This window comes from Pituophis catenifer, unplaced genomic scaffold (genome assembly GCF_029215685.1).
Source record: "Pituophis catenifer annectens isolate HBS135680 unplaced genomic scaffold, rPitCat1.0.hap2 SCAF_5, whole genome shotgun sequence".
Taxonomy (NCBI): domain Eukaryota; kingdom Metazoa; phylum Chordata; class Lepidosauria; order Squamata; family Colubridae; genus Pituophis; species Pituophis catenifer.
In genome coordinates, this window is record NW_027256885.1 from 15,516,416 (window position 1) to 15,532,635 (window position 16,220).

The following is a 16,220-nucleotide window of genomic DNA, read 5'->3' on the forward strand; positions in this document are numbered from 1 at the left end:
AACAATAGAAATCATGAATAAATTCCATTTCTATACCAGAAAAAAAGAAAAAATTTTCATCTTAAAATCTTACACATTTTATCTCATATATCTTTTAAAATAATATAGTCTTATGTTAAGCATTTTAAAAATCTCTTAATACCTTTAAAACACTTATTTACCAAATATAAATTTCAGAATCTACAGGAGGGTATCTTTCAATTTTTCAATTAACCGTCTTAATACCTCTAACTTTTTAAAGAACAACCCTTAACTATCCAAAACTAATTATCAGTTTGCAATAAAATTCTGAGTTTAACATTAATCCCCTTCGCTTCAAAGGGTTAGACATCCTAAAAGCTTATACAATTTATCTCATATATCTTGTAGAATAATATAACCTTACGTTAAACATTTTAAAAATCTTTTAATACCATTAAAACACATATTTGCCCGATGCCAATTTCAAAATCCACAGGAAAATATCTTTCTTAATCTTCTGTCCTTCACTTCTTTTTATATTTTTTCCAATCCTTTTTTTTTATAAATTCTTTCAACAATCCCCCCAGTTTTATTTTGGAAACTTTTAAAATGGTAATTTGAGGTTGATGTTTCTGAAATACTCGCTCTCTTCTTGAAGTCACATTTTCTAACTTGAAACCCTCATTTTGTCTCTTCTGGCTTGTATAATCATTCAATCCATTTCTTTGTCCATATAGCCAAAATTTGTTGCCATAAAGATTGTCAGCTTGCAATAAAGAAACCATTTGTTGCTTTTCTGTCATTGGAATGGAAATGTCCACCAAAACCTTTGTTTCAGATGTACCAGCCAATCTCTTAATCCTGTCCATTTCCTGATCTTCCAAAAACAAATTCTTCTGAATAATTTCCTGCTGTCCCTGTAACAACTGCTTATAATTTCCCAAGCTATTTTTTGAAAAAGCCCTTTCGATTGTATTCAGCAGGGCTGAGGTAAAAAAGTCTAGAAGTTCTTGAAAAGCCTGGACAGTCACGGCTTGGGAATTTGCTGATTCACCAGCCCTGTTGTCAGCCATATTTCAGCTACTTTGTATTTATCCAGCTATCAGGACAACAATTCAACTTTTTTCCACACAGTATAAAGACCAGATTTTAGTTAAAGTCAGTACCAAATTCTTTTCCTGGCCGCTTCCATTTAAAACTTTCTCTTAGGGTGTAATCCAGTAGCTGTAAAACGTTAACAAGCCTTAACGAGCACTTTCCCTGGTAGTTTCCTCCTCCCGCCCTCAGGCGCCATTTTCTGCATATTAAAACGGAGTTAAAGTGTTACTTGCAAGTTTCCTTTTGTTTTCTCCTGATTTGCTCTGTCTGCTATCAAAGTAAAGATGTTAAAAGTCCCCCCTGTTGATTTTCTGCAGATTCTGGTCGCAGCTTCTAGCTCCGCTTCAGCGGAGTCGTCTCTGGTCCGGAGTGGCTTGACAGGCTTCAATAGGGAGCCCACACCTTTTGCACCCCAGGATTTCTCCTAGCGCACTTGGGGGGCTCTACCCCCGCCTGTCGACTCTTCTCTCTCCCCTTTGCCCGGAGAGAGGGTTCCAAGCTTCCAGACAGCAGTTTTTCAGCTGTTCTGGGGCTTTTACGGAACCAGAGAACGGGCGCTCAAAAAAGAGCGTCTTCAAAGCTTGCGGAGCCAGGCGGAAGTCTATAAAGTTGCTTTTCAACGTGGCTCCTTCTCTTCAGTTTGTTTTCCATGATCCGTAAGTCATTCAGGGTGATGGAGTTGCATTTCCTCCATTCTAACACTCTCCTTTTTTTCTGTTTTTTATTTTTCATTTATTCCTATATTGGAAAATATGTCTAATTTCCTGAATGATTTTGATTTCCATGGCTTCTCTCTTTTGTCTGATTTTGTGAAAGCGACTCAAAAATAAATAAATAAATAAATAACTTTATTGTCATTGTACGTGTATACACAATATACCCATACAATGAAATTCACTTAACACCCAAAGACCAAGTCCAACACACATAACAATCCCCAAACACACTCCCGCCTACCACAATTCTCCACCCCTAAACCACCCAAACATCCACACAACAGACCAAGTAATATTGTCCAACAGTTCACTGATGGTGGCCCTTTAGTTCATTGTTGAGTGCAATCATAGCTCTGGGATAAAAACTATTCAGAAAACGTGTGGTCCGAGCTTTAACTGTTCTGCATCTTCTGCCAGAAGGCAACAGTCCAAAAAGATTGTAAGCAGGATGGGAAGAGTCTCTGAGAATGTTATGCAACTTCCTCAAACAGCGAGATTCGAAGATGTCGTCCAGGCCTGGTAGTTGGAGCCCGATGTATATTCTGGGCAGTTTTAATGATTCTCTGTCGAGCATTTTTGTCCACTACAGAGCTGCTCCCATACCATGCAAGAATGCCGTATGTCAGGACACTCTCAATGGTGCTGCGATAGTAGGACGGAAGTAGATGCTGAGATAGATTTATCTTCCTGAGCATTCTCAGGAAGTACAGCCTCTTCTGTGCCTTCTTCACAAGCATGTTAGCATTCATAGTCCATGAGAGGTCCTCCGAGATATAAATGCCCAGAAATTTAAAACTACCCACCCTCTCCACCTCCTCACCATTTATGTACAATGGTAGATGTACATCTCTCTTCCTCCTGAAGTCAATTATGAGTTCTTTAGTTTTTGTGGTGTTAAGTGTGAGATTATTTTCATTGCACCACAATGTCAGCCCTTGTATTCTTTCCTGTAAGCAGACTCATTGTTCTTATTAATGAGCCCCACCACTGTTGTGTCATCCGCAAATTTAATAATTGTGTTGGTGTTATACAGTGGGGTGCAGTCATGTGTCTACAAGGAATAAAGGAAAGGGCTTAGCACACAACCTTGGGGGGTCCTGTGCTTAGTATCAGAGTAGAGGAATGGTGAGATCCCATCCTTACTGACTGTGGCCTACCTGGGGTCTGAAAAAAAGCTGAAAGGGCTGCAGATTATTTTCCTCTCTCTGTTCAATCCTTAATTTATCACTTGAATAATGAAATTTATTTAAAGTAGTGGTGGAATCAATTGTAGTTGCTGTACCTCCTATTTGTTTTTTGGATCAATGTTGGCTTAAGGCTCACGAGGCTTTTGGAGGATTATATATTAAAAGAAATATTTGTTGTTGCTGTTGATTAGAATAACACTTTTTTTACAATAGGAATCCTTATGGTTTTTCATACGGCTTACTATTCATTTTCAACATTCAAGTGGTCAACAAGAATTCCCAGTTTCTGCACAATCTCACACTTGGCTACAACATCCATGTCAACTATTTGAGCACTTTCCACACTTCAGATGCCTTGCTGAACATTCTCTCCACTGGAGAAGCCAATGTCCCCAACTACGGCTGTGGAAGGAAGGAGAACCTTCTGACTCTTCTTGATGGAGCTAGAAGGGACATCTCCATCCAAATGTCAACATTAGGAGGCACCTACAAAGTCCCACAGGTTTGTGTGTGTTTTTCTCCTTCTGGTAAAGTGAGGGGTGGGTGGTGATGGGTGAGCAATAGATGCAATCATGTCTTCTCCCTGGAATTGAAGAGCTGCTTTTCTCCATATTAGCAAAAATGTAAAATTTTACCCCATTATGTTCATGTTGTAATTACTCATAAAAGGCCTCAAATGCAAGCAATACATTCCCTGGATAAGATATTCTACCAACTATTTAACTGATCAAAAAATATCCCTGGTTTTTGGGGCCTCTATTGGCATCTTCATTTTCACACATAAATGATGCCTGCCCTATCCACTCGGATTGAAGTTGGCAATAGTAGCATTTTATCCATCTAAAAAGTGGAATAAAAAGGACTCTAGCAATTATAGACCAAATAGACTAGCAGATATTGTGGCTAAAATTTATGCCATGATCCTCTTAGTTAAACTTGAGAAAAATGCATTCCTTGCAGAAGAACCAGAAGGTTTTAGGTAGAATTAAAAGCTATATAGATATTATAAGAAATAATGGATAAGTTACTAATCTAATATTGGCAACAAATTTGTCCTGAAATATCTAATCTATATCAGTGAGGTAAAACAAGGTTTGCTGCTTTCTAGATGTTAGTGCAGCATTTGACTCAATAAACAGAGAAATAGGATGGAGAAAATGGATGGCCCTCAAAATGGAGCTCAGCCTGTTGGCCCTGATCCAAGCCCTTGTTTGAGAGGGAGGTTTGGGCTCAATGGAGCCATGAGAAGGAGGATCTATGCTTACCAAGGGGGAAGGGAAAGATGCATATTTGAACCCTTGTTATTCAGTATAGATATGAAATGACTTACTAGGACTAATGCAGGATCAAAAAACAGGTCATAAATAAATGTTATTTCATTCTTTGACAAAAATGACTAAATTAGTGGACCACTGAAATGCTGTGCATGTAGTATACAGTACTTGGATTTCAGAAAGACTTTGACAAAGAAACCACAACCTATTTCTCGGGAAGCTGAAAATATGTGGGAGAGACAGCATCACCCCCAGATGGAGTCAGCCTGTGGTCCTCAATGGAACTACGTCTGCATGGAGGGAAACAAGCATTTTAGGCCCAGTTCTCTTCAACACCTTCATGAATGATTTGGATGAGGGGAGAAACGGGGAAATCATCAAATTTGAAGACAACACTAAAGTGGCAGGAATAGCCGACACCCCAGAAGATAGGCTGAAGATCCAGATGGATCTAGGTAGACTTGAACCTGGGGCCTATCTAACAAAATGAAATTTAATGTAGAGAAAAGTAAGATTTTATACTTAGGCTAGAAAAACCAAATGTCCACTTACAGATGAGGTGAAACCTGGCTCAATAAGTGTAACTGTGAGAGGGATCTTGGAGTGAAAGTGGACAATCACTTAAATATGAGCCAGCAATTTGTGGCAGCAGCTAAAAAAGCCATTGCAATTCTAGGTTGCATTAACAGAGGGATAAAATCAAGATCACATGAAGTATTGGTACTGCTTTATAATGCCTTGGCAAGACCACACTTGGAATATTGCATCCAGTTTTAGTCTCCATATTATAAAACCCTTTTATTTTGTTATAAGTTCTGTTATAGGTACACATGTTTAGCCTGCTAAATTTCTATTGGAATACACTGATTTATACAGATAATGTGATATTATCATACTTACACATTGGATTGTATAGACTTGGATTGTTTTGTCTTAATAAGCATGGGATATAGTTGAAAAACAAGAAGTTAAAGATCAAAGACAAACCAGAGCAGTTACTAAACATAAAGAACAAGAATTAAAAATGTTACAAGCGCAGGCTTTATTACAAGAAAATGTGAATACCGGTACAGAAGCTGTGGGAGGGGCAAGACCAAAAAAGAAATTCCAAGAGGATTACCAAGCGGCTCTTGCCAAGCTTTGAGAGTCTGAAGATGACTTCTAGGTTTTTAACTTGGAATGTCAATGGTTTAAACTCACCACAAAAAAAGAAGAAAATATTTCACCACTTGAGACAATTTAAAAATGATATAATATGCCTGCAGGTAACACATATAAGGATAACTGATCAAAAATATTTAATAAATGCAAAACTGGGAACACATTTTGTTGCGTCTGCCCTGGAAAAAAAGAATGGAATAGTGATTTATCTGAAAAGAGACTTGACGGCTAAATTAGTTGAAGCAGATCAACAAGGAAGATATTTGGCAATTGAGTTACTGATAGAAGGGAAGAAAATACTTTTAATGGGGATATATGCACCTAACCAACAACAAGAAAAATTTTATAAATTGATACATACAAAATTATTACACTGGGATTATAATTCATGTATGCTGATGGGGGATTGGAATGGAGTAATAGACCCTAATATTGATAAGAAAAGACTATCACAATCTACTAAACTGTGAATGAGACTGCCTAAATCTTTTTTTGATATGATGGAGGATATGGAATTAAGAGATATTTGGCATGAACGGAATTACAAAAAACAAGATTTTACATTTTTTTCAGATAGACATCAATCTTTTTCGAGAATTGATTTTATATTAATTACAAATGATTTTTTTCCAGGGTAAAAAAGACAAAGATTTGCCCCAGAATCTTAACGGATCATAGTCCAGTTTGGATGGAATTGGAGTGTGGGGAAAGATCTAGGAGATCTTGGCGGTTAAATGAAAATCTTTTTAGATATGAGAAAAATGTAATAGAATGTAAAAAATTAATGAAGGAATTTTTTGTTTTCAATATGAATAAGGGAACATCTATGGATATGGTATGGGATGCTAGTAAAGCATATATGAGAGGAGTTTTGATAAATATGAATAATGCATATAGGCGTAGACAGATGGAAAAAAGGAGGGAACTAGAAGAAGAGATTAAGAAAAAAGAAAAGGTGCTAATAAATAACCCAGGGGATAAGAAAATTAAAGAAGAGATTACCCTATTACGAGGGCAATTTAATATGATGCTCTCAGATCAAGTGGCAACTAATTTACAATATGCTAAACATAATACCTTTTGTAATGCAAATAAACCAGGTAGATGGTTGGCATATATGCTGAGGAAAAAACAAAAATCTCGTACCATAGAGAAAATAGAGTATAAAGGTAAAGAGGTTTATCACCAAAATATGATTAAAAAGGCATTTTTAGAATTTTACACAAGATTGTATACTGCAGACAAAATACAAGGTGTAGATATAGAGAGATATCTGGATAGACAGAATATTCCTATAGTTACAGAGGAACAAAGAGAACAGTTAAACCAATTAATAACAGAGGAGGAGATCCTCTTAGCAATTACACAGTTAAAAACTAGCAAGGCTCCTGGTATGGATGGATTAACAGCTGTGTATTATAAATATCTACAATCAGAAATGGTTGTACCTCTTAAAGAACTGTCTTTAATATTTTAAACAATGTCTGGAACTTCCAGTGGCTCCGCGGCATCAGCGGCAGCTCCCCAGCGAGCTGCTAACCCCGCGATCTCGTAAAGCCACTAGAGCAGCGAAAATCAGCTGTTCTAGCGGCTCGGAACTTTCCCCTCGGGAGAAGAGGGGAAGGCGAGCAAGCAGGTGTGGGTTGAGCTCCCCAAGATCTCCAGGGTTAATCCTGGGGTGCGGAGGGTGAGAGCTCCCCAAGCACCTGAAGAAGCTCCGGATCCGGGACATTTCTGCTTCAACGGAACAAGGTGCAGCGACCACCCCTGCCTAATAAATGATTTAACAACGATTGGACTCTAAAGCAGGCAGAGCAAACACAGGAGAAATCACAATTGCAAGTATAAAAACTTTAACTCCAATAAATTACCACTTCCTTCAGAGCGGGAGAAAAGCTTAAAAAAGATGGCGCTGAGTTGCTTAAGGGCGTGAAAATGAAAGTCAAAAGAGAAAGTGCTTGTTAACGCTCATTAACGCTCGTTAAAGCTGTCAGTACCTTTTAAAAGACTTTGCAGAGGAGTTTTGAGGATTGGAAATTAAAGAATACAACATTGACTTACTAATAAGCCATAAGAATTATTAAGGACTGAGATTAAGAAGACTTGTTGTTTCTGTTGAGTGGCTGGTGGGAAAGTGCAGTTTGGAGATGGCTGCAAAGCCGTGGTGGGTTCCTCCCGGTTCGGTATGGTTCGGCCGAGCCGGTAGCGGTGACGATATGACGTCACCAAACCGGTTCTCCCCCGCCGCCCTCCCACCCCCCCACCCACGTTATTCTTACCTTTTATTTGGTCCCACCCCCAATCTACTGCTGCCTCCTGAGTCCCAGCTGATGACTAGAGGGAAAAAAACTGTTTAAACTCTTGCCGCGGGGCTTCAAAGGGCCGTCCTACAGCTGATCAGTGTTAAAAGCAAACAAATTAGTCGGGTCGTAAGTGCGAGGACTGGTCGTAAGTGCGAGGACCTTCCAGAAATGACTCTGACCAGCTAGCCACGCCCACCTAGTCACATGACCTCCAAGCCACACCCAGAAAGCATCAGTTGCAGTATAGATGGGAGGCTCCAGCCGGATTAGTGGTGAATTACTTGGGTGAGAGACATCGTCTCAATTCAGTTTGGAAGGCAAGAGATTTCTACACTACCATACTCAAGGCTGGAAACCCACCATCTCCAGAAGCCAGAAGAAGGAAAGAAGCTGGAGAGGCTAGAAAGGGGGAAAAGGAAAATTATGCAGGTACAAGATCAATGCAACAAGAATTATTGCAACTTTCAGAGGATGTTCAACTTTTGGATTTATTTGAAAAAAATGGAAGACCCCAAAGATGAAAGACAAACTTGAGCAGTAACCAGACGTAAAGAACAAGAATTAAAGAAGCAGCAAAGTCAGATAATAACCCAAGAAATTGCAATCACAAATATGGAAGCTGTGGGAGGAGCTAGACCAAGAGGAAATTCCAAGAGGACTTCCAGTCGGTGCTCCATAAGCTTTCAGGGGCCAAGGATGGCAAATAAATTTTTGACCTGGAATGTTAATGGCTTAAACTCACCACAAAAGAGGAAGAAAATATTTCACTATTTGAAACAGTTTAAAAATGATGTAATTTGTTTGCAAGAAACACACATTAGAACGAGTGATCAGAAATACCTAATAAACGCTAGACTGGGCAAACATTTTGTCGCATCAGCTCCTGAGAAGAAAAATGGTATAGTTATATACCTAAGAACAGATTTAATGGCTAAACTAATTGAAGCAGATCTACAAGGATGCTATATAATGATTGAATTAATAATAGAAGGGAAGAAAACACTTTTAATGGGAGTATATGCACCTAACCAACAAGAGAAATTTTATAAACTTTTGCATAAAAATTAATACAAATAGATTATAAATCATGCATAATGATGGGTGACTGGAATGGTGTACTGGACACTAAAAAAGACAAAAAGACCCTTTCGCCGAACGTTCAAACACGGGCTAAATTGCCTAAATCTTTTTTTGACATGTTGGATGATATGGAGCTGAGAGACATATGGTGTGAACGAAATTTTAAAGAACAGGATTTTACTTTTTTTTCAGATAGGCATCAATCTTTTTCTAGAATTGACTTTATACTAATTACAAATGATTTTCTTTCCAGGGTAAAGAAGACGAAGATATGTCCAAGAACTCTAACAGATCATAATCCGGTGTGGATGGAATTAGAGCATGGGGAGGGGTCTAGGAGATCTTGGAGATTGAATGAAAATTTATTTCAATATGAGGCAAATGTGACAGAATGTAAAAAGTTAATGAAAGAATTTTTTGCTTTAAATATGCATAAGGGTACACCTGTGGAAATGGTATGGGATTTCATTTCATTTTCATTTTATTAGATTTCTATACTGCCCTACTCCCGAAGGACTCAGGGCAGTGCACAGCCAAACAATAAAAACACATACAATACAAAATTTAAAAATAGAATAAAATCAAATTAAATAATTTTGGCCCCGACAAATTTAAAACCCCAAACTTTTAAAACCAATTTAAAATTGAATATATAAATACTAAAAGATATTTAAAATTTTAAAAATCTTTTATAAAAGAGGGGGAAATTTAGGCCAGGCCGGCCTGGTGAAATAGTAAGGTCTTTAAGGCGCGGCGGAAGGTGCGCAGATCCGGGATCCTCCGTATCTCTGGGGGGAGCTCGTTCCAGATAGTAGGTGCCCCCACAGAGAAGGCTCTCCCCCTGGGGGCCGCCAGTCGGCATTGTTTGGCTGATGGCACCCGGAGGAGCCCCTCTCTATGGGAGCGTACCGGCCGGTGGGAGGCTATTGGTGGTAGTAGGCGGTCCCGCAAGTACCCGGGTCCTAAGCCATGGAGCGCTTTAAAGGTGGTAACCAAAACCTTGAAGCGCACCCGGAAGACCACCGGGAGCCAGTGCAGCTCGCGCAGGAGAGGTGTTACATGGGAACGCCATGTCGCTCCCATAACCACCCGCGCGGCCGCACTCTGCGCCAGTTGGAGCCTCCGGGTGCTCCTCAAGGGGAGCCCCATGTAGAGAGTGTTGCAATAGTCCAGGCGGGAGGTGACAAGGGCATGAGTGACCGTGCGTAACGAGTCCCGATCCAGAAAGGGACGCAACTGGCGAATCAGGCGAACCTGATGAAAAATCCTCCCGGTCACGGCCGTCAAGTGCTCTTCTAAAGACAGCCGTGAATCCAGGAGGACGCCCAAGTTGCGAGCCCTCTCCGTGGGGGCCAATGATTCGCCCCCAATAGTCAGTGATGGCGTCAACTGACTATATCGGGACGTCGGAAACCACAGCCACTCAGTCTTGGATGGGTTGAGCCTGAGCCTGTTCCTCCCCATCCAGATCCGTACGGCCTCCAGGCACCGGGACATCACTTCAAGGGCATCGTTGGGGTGATCCAGGGTGGAGATGTACAGCTGGGTGTCGTCAGCGTACTGATGGTACTCCACCCCGAAACCACGGATGATCTTGCCCAGCGGCTTCACATAAATGTTGAACAGGACCGACCCTTGCGGCACCCCACATATGAGGGGCCTCGGGGTCGACCTCTGTCCCCCTGTCAACACAGACTGCGACCGGTCAGAGAGAAAGGAGGAGAACCACCATAAAACGGTGCTTCCACCCGCAACCCTTCCAGCCGGTGCAGCATGATACCATGGTCGATGGTATCAAAAGCCGCTGAGAGATCTAACAGGACCAGGACAGAGGAGCACCCCCTGTCCCGAGCCCTCCAGAGATCATCAACCAACGCGACCAATGCCGTTTCCGTGCTGTACCCGGGCCTGAAGCCCGACTGGAACGGATCCAGATACGTCGTTTCATCCAGGTGCTGGGGGAGCTGTTGCGCGACCACACTCTCAACAACCTTCGCAACAAAGCGAAGGTTGGAGACCGGACGATAATTTACCAACATTGCCGGGTCCAGGGAAGGCTTCTTGAGGAGAGGCCTCACCACCGCCTCTTTCAAGGCGGCGGGAAAGTCACCCTCACTCAGCGAAGCGTTTATAATCCCCTGGAGCCAGCCTCGTGTCACTTCCCGGGAAGCCAGTACTAACCAGGAAGGACACGGGTCCAATAAACAAGTGGTCGCGTTCAGTCTACCCAGAATCCTGTCCACGTCCTCAGGGGTCACAGGATCAAACTCATCCCAGATAACATTCTCAAGACCTGCCCCTGTCTCTCCCCCTGAGACTACCCAGTCGGAGTCCAAATCTTCCCGAATCTGAGTGATTTTGTCATACAGATACTGAACAAAATCCTCGGCTCTACCCTCCAAGGGGTCCTCCCGCACTTCCTGGTGGAGCAGGGAGCGGGTCACCCTAAAGAGGGCGGCCGGGCGATTATCTGATGACGCAATAAGAGCAGCAAAATAACTACATTTCGCTGCTTTTATCGCCACTAAGTAATTCCTAATGTGGGATCTTACTAGTGTCCGGTCAGATTCAAGAAGACTGGCCCTCCAACTACTCTCTAGGCATCTTTTCCGGCGCTTCAACTCCCTCAGCTCCTCAGTAAACCAAGGAGCCAATTGAGATCGGCGCCGGGTCAGAGGCCGCAAAGGCACGACCCGATCCAGAGCACCAGCAGCCGCCCTATCCCAGGCGGCCACCAGGTCTCCAGTCGAGGCGTGTGCCAGAACCTCAGGAAATGGCCCAAGCTCCGTCTGGAATCTGTCAGGTTCCATCAGGCGCCTGGGGCGGAACCATCTTACCGGCTCCGCCTCCCTGCGGCGGGGTGCAGCGGTTCGAAAGTCGAGACAAAGGAGAGAGTGATCTGACCATGACAAGGGTTCAGTAACTATATCCCCTATATCAAGATCCCTCAACCACTGTCCAGAGACAAAAACCAGATCCAGCGTGTTTCCCCCTGTGTGGGTAGGGCCATGAATTAACTGGGTCAGGTCCATAGCTGTCATGGAAGCCGTGAACTCCCGAGCCATCTCTGACGTCTCACCCACGGACGGCAGGTTGAAATCCCCCATGACTTAGGGGTATCAACCACCTAAGATGCAAGTAAAGCATATATGAGAGGAGTTTTAATAAGTTTGAATAACTCTTACAGACGTAGACAGTGGAAAAAAATGGAGGGAATTGGAAGAGGAAATAAAAAAGAAAGAACAGGCGTTAGTGGATAAACCAGATGATAAGAACATAAAAGAAGCCATTTCAATATTGTGAGAACAGTTTAATATGTTGATGTCAGACCAAGTTGCAACAAATTTGAAATATGCTAAACACAATACTTTCTGCAATGCAAATAAACCAGGCAGGTGGTTAGCATATATGTTAAGGAAAAAACAAAAATCTCGAACAATAGAAAAAATAGAGTATAAAGGTAAAGAGGTATATCAACAGAATATGATTAAAAAAGCATTTTTAGAATTTTATATGAGGTTGTATGCTGGTGATAATATACAAGGTAATGATATAGAGAGATTTTTGCAGAAGGAGAATATTTCTGTAATTATGGATGAACAAAGGGAAAGATTGAATGTATCAATAACCACTGAGGAAATTCTTTTGGCAATTAAACAATTAAAAAGTGGAAAGGCTCCTGGCACAGATGGTTTGACAGCAGTCTATTATAAAAATTTCCAACTAGAAATGGTAGAACCTCTTAAGGAATTATTTGCTAAAATACAATGGGGAGGAGAGGTGCCACCATCTTGGAGAACAGCTTTTATTTCCCTGATCCCGAAAGAAAATCAAGACCATAGTCAACCAAAAAATTACAGACCCATATCATTGCTTAATATAGATTATAAGATTTTTGCAAAAATTTTGGCAAACAGACTAATGTTAGTTATGCAACAAGTGATTCATAAAGATCAAACTGGATTTATACAAGGGAGACAAATGAAAAGCAATGTAAGACAAATTGTTAATATACTGGAGTATTTGGGGAAGAACAATCAAGTCCCTGCAGTGCTTATGTTTTTGGATGCAGAGAAAGCATTTGATCAATTGAATTGGCAGTTTTTAGTGAAAGTAGCACAAAAGATGCAGCTGGGAGAGTATTTTATACAATCTCTCAAGGCAATATATCAGAAACAAACAGCACAAATAATAGTTAATTGTAGTCTCACAGAAACTTTTAATATTGAGAAAGGAACAAGACAGGGATGTCCCTTGTCTCCACTATTGTTTATTTTAACTCTGGAAGTATTGTTGAATAAAATTCGGGATTTGGATAATATACAGGGTATTAAGATTAGGCAACATGAAAGAAAGAAATGTACTACAGTTAAAGCCTTTGAATGTATTAAGAGAGGAAAGGGCAATTCAAACTTGGTTTCAGTATGTACAGTTGCAGGAATAGATGGAAAAAAGACCAGAAAATTGGTATTACACAAAGTGAAGAAATTTTGATTTTAGAATATAGATAGATTACGAGCATTTGCAGATGATTTGGTCGTAACTTTAACCCAACCAGTAAAATCAGCTATAGGTTTAATGGATATAATTAGGCAATATGGTCAAGTGTCAGGGTTTAAAATAAATATAGGGAAAACAAAGATGATAGTTAAGAATATGCATATAAATCAAAAAGAAGAATTGGAAAGAGTAACAGGATGCGAGATAGTGAAAAAGGTTAAGTATTTAGGAATCTTTATTACAACGTCAAATGGGAAATTATACAAGTATAATTATGAATTGTTATGGCACAAGATACAGATAGAGATGGATAAATGGAAAAAATTACAATTGTCCCTGTTGGGAAGAATAGCAGTAGTCAAAATGAATGTTCTGCCCAAATTTTTATTTCTTTTTCAAATGATACCAATACTTAAAAAGGATGCAAATTTGGTGGAATGGCAGAAAGGCATTAATAATTTTGTTTGGGTAGGGAAGAGACCGAGAGTTAAATTAAAGATAATGCAGAATACATGTGAAAGAGGTGGTTTGAAATTGCCCAATTTAAAACTGTATTATGAAGCAGTTGCTTTGTCAGCATTTAGTGATTGGATTAATTTAACAGATGAAAGAATATTGAATATTGAAGGGTATGATTTGTTATATGATTGGCATGCCTACTTAGTTTATGAGAAGAAGGTGGACAGGACTTTTAAAAGTCATATATTAAGGAATGCTCTCCTGCGTGTCTGGAAAAAATACTAATACAAATTGAATGGCAAGATGTGGGCAGTACCCAGACATGCAATAGAAAATATAAGTATAGAACAAAGACAGGATGTAATTACTTATAAAGAACTTCTGATTACAGAAAGAAATGTACTACAGTTAAAGCCTTTGAATGTATTAAGAGAGGAAAGGGCAATTCAAACTTGGTTTCAGTATGTACAGTTTTCATTCTGCCTCCTGAGTCCCCGCTGATGGCTAGAGGGAAAAAAAACTGTTTAAACTCTTGCCGCGGGGCTTCAAAGGGCCGACCTACAGCTGATCAGTGTTAAAAAAAAAATGAGTAGACCCATGCCTGCAAAAATAGAAAAAACAGCCCCTACAGCTTCCGCTAGGTTAATTAGCTGCAAAAAGTTCCTGGAGCAATTTTTTTCTCCCTAGCTATGCTGAAAACAAAGGCGAAAGCGAAAGTAAAGCTGCAACGTGACAAAATGAGGCAGAGAGAGATTTCTTTCTTTTTCTTTTTCTTCACCAAAAAAGGTAGGTGCAAAAAACTGCAAACAATGGGAAATTTAGGGCAAAAGAGGAGAGTTCAAGATTTTAAAACACAAAAGAAAAAAAGCTCTATTTAACTAGGGAATTGTAATAATTGAGATACTATTAATAATTGTATATAGTGTTGAAAGCAGAAATGGTTAAGTTGTGGTTTGGAGGAATATATGGGGGAAATTATTTGGTTTATTATTATTGGTAAATATAATTAATTGATTTGTAAGAAATTGGATTGCATGGAAATAATTGGAATATTCATGTTCATATTGATTAATATACAAAAAAGATAGTTATATAACTAATTGATTTATATTAAAATGTTGAATTTGTATTAAACAACTGTATTACATAATTACATAATTAACCAATGTGAGGATGGATATAAAAATAGATGAAAATGGGAAGGGGTATAATATAGAATAGAAGGGAAAAATTGAATTTGATTAAGATTAGAGATGAGGATGAAGGGTAATATTGGTTTTTTTAAAAAATAGATGAGGAATAAATATGGCAAAAAGGAAATATAGAAATTGTAAATTTAATTGAAATGACTAAAAGCTGTTTAAATTTGTGAACCAGCCAAATATTCTGTTCAAAGAAAATACATTGTATGTTTGTATGTGTGTTTCTAATTATTGCTATTTATTCATATTTGTTCTCTTTTATTCTTTAAAGTTTAACAATTCATTCTTTATCTTAATATCTTTATATTTGCTTGGGGTTGGCTTTCTTCCCTTTCATCTTTTTTATTGTACAGCAATCTTTCTCCTCAAACCTACCACCTCTCTCTTTTCTTTCCTTCTTACTTTCTCTTCCCCCCACCCTCTTTTTCTCCTCCCTACTTCCTCTTCCTTTCTCCTTCTCCTCCTCTCTTCCTCCCTCTCTTACCCTCACTCCTACTCTAATTTCCATTCCTTCATCCCTCTCTATTGCTGTATCCTTTAATGCATATGGACTACTCAGAGGGCTGAAAAAGTTATTTTTGACTGGTCCTCGCACTTTTGACCAGTCCTCGAACTTACGACTGTCCTCACATTTTACGTTTTTGCCCTATCTTGTCACCATGGTGAAGAGAAGCAGTTGTGAAATGAGTGACATGGTTGTTAAGAATGCTGCATGGGCATAAATGTGAGGATGGTCATAAGTGTGAGGACCAGTCAAAAGTGCAAGGACCTGTCAGAAATGACTTTTTTCAGCCCTCTGGTTAGTCCTTTTGTGCATATGGACTACTCGGAGGGCTGAAAAAGTTATTTTTGACTGGTCCTCGCACTTTTGACCAGTCCTCGAACTTACGACTGTCCTCACATTTTACGTTTTTGCCCTATCTTGTCACCATGGTGAAGAGAAGCAGTTGTGAAATGAGTGACATGGTTGTTAAGAATGCTGCACGGGCATAAATGTGAGGATGGTCATAAGTGTGAAGACCAGTCAAAAGTGCGAGGACCTGTCAGAAATGACTTTTTTCAGCCCTCTGGTTAGTCCTTTTGTGCATATGGACTACTCGGAGGGCTGAAAAAGTTATTTTTGACTGGTCCTCGCACTTTTGACCAGTCCTCGAACTTACGACTGTCCTCACATTTTACATTTTTGCCCTATCTTGTCACCATGGTGAAGAGAAGCAGTTGTGAAATGAGTGACATGGTTGTTAAGAATGCTGCATGGGCATAAATGTGAGGATGGTCA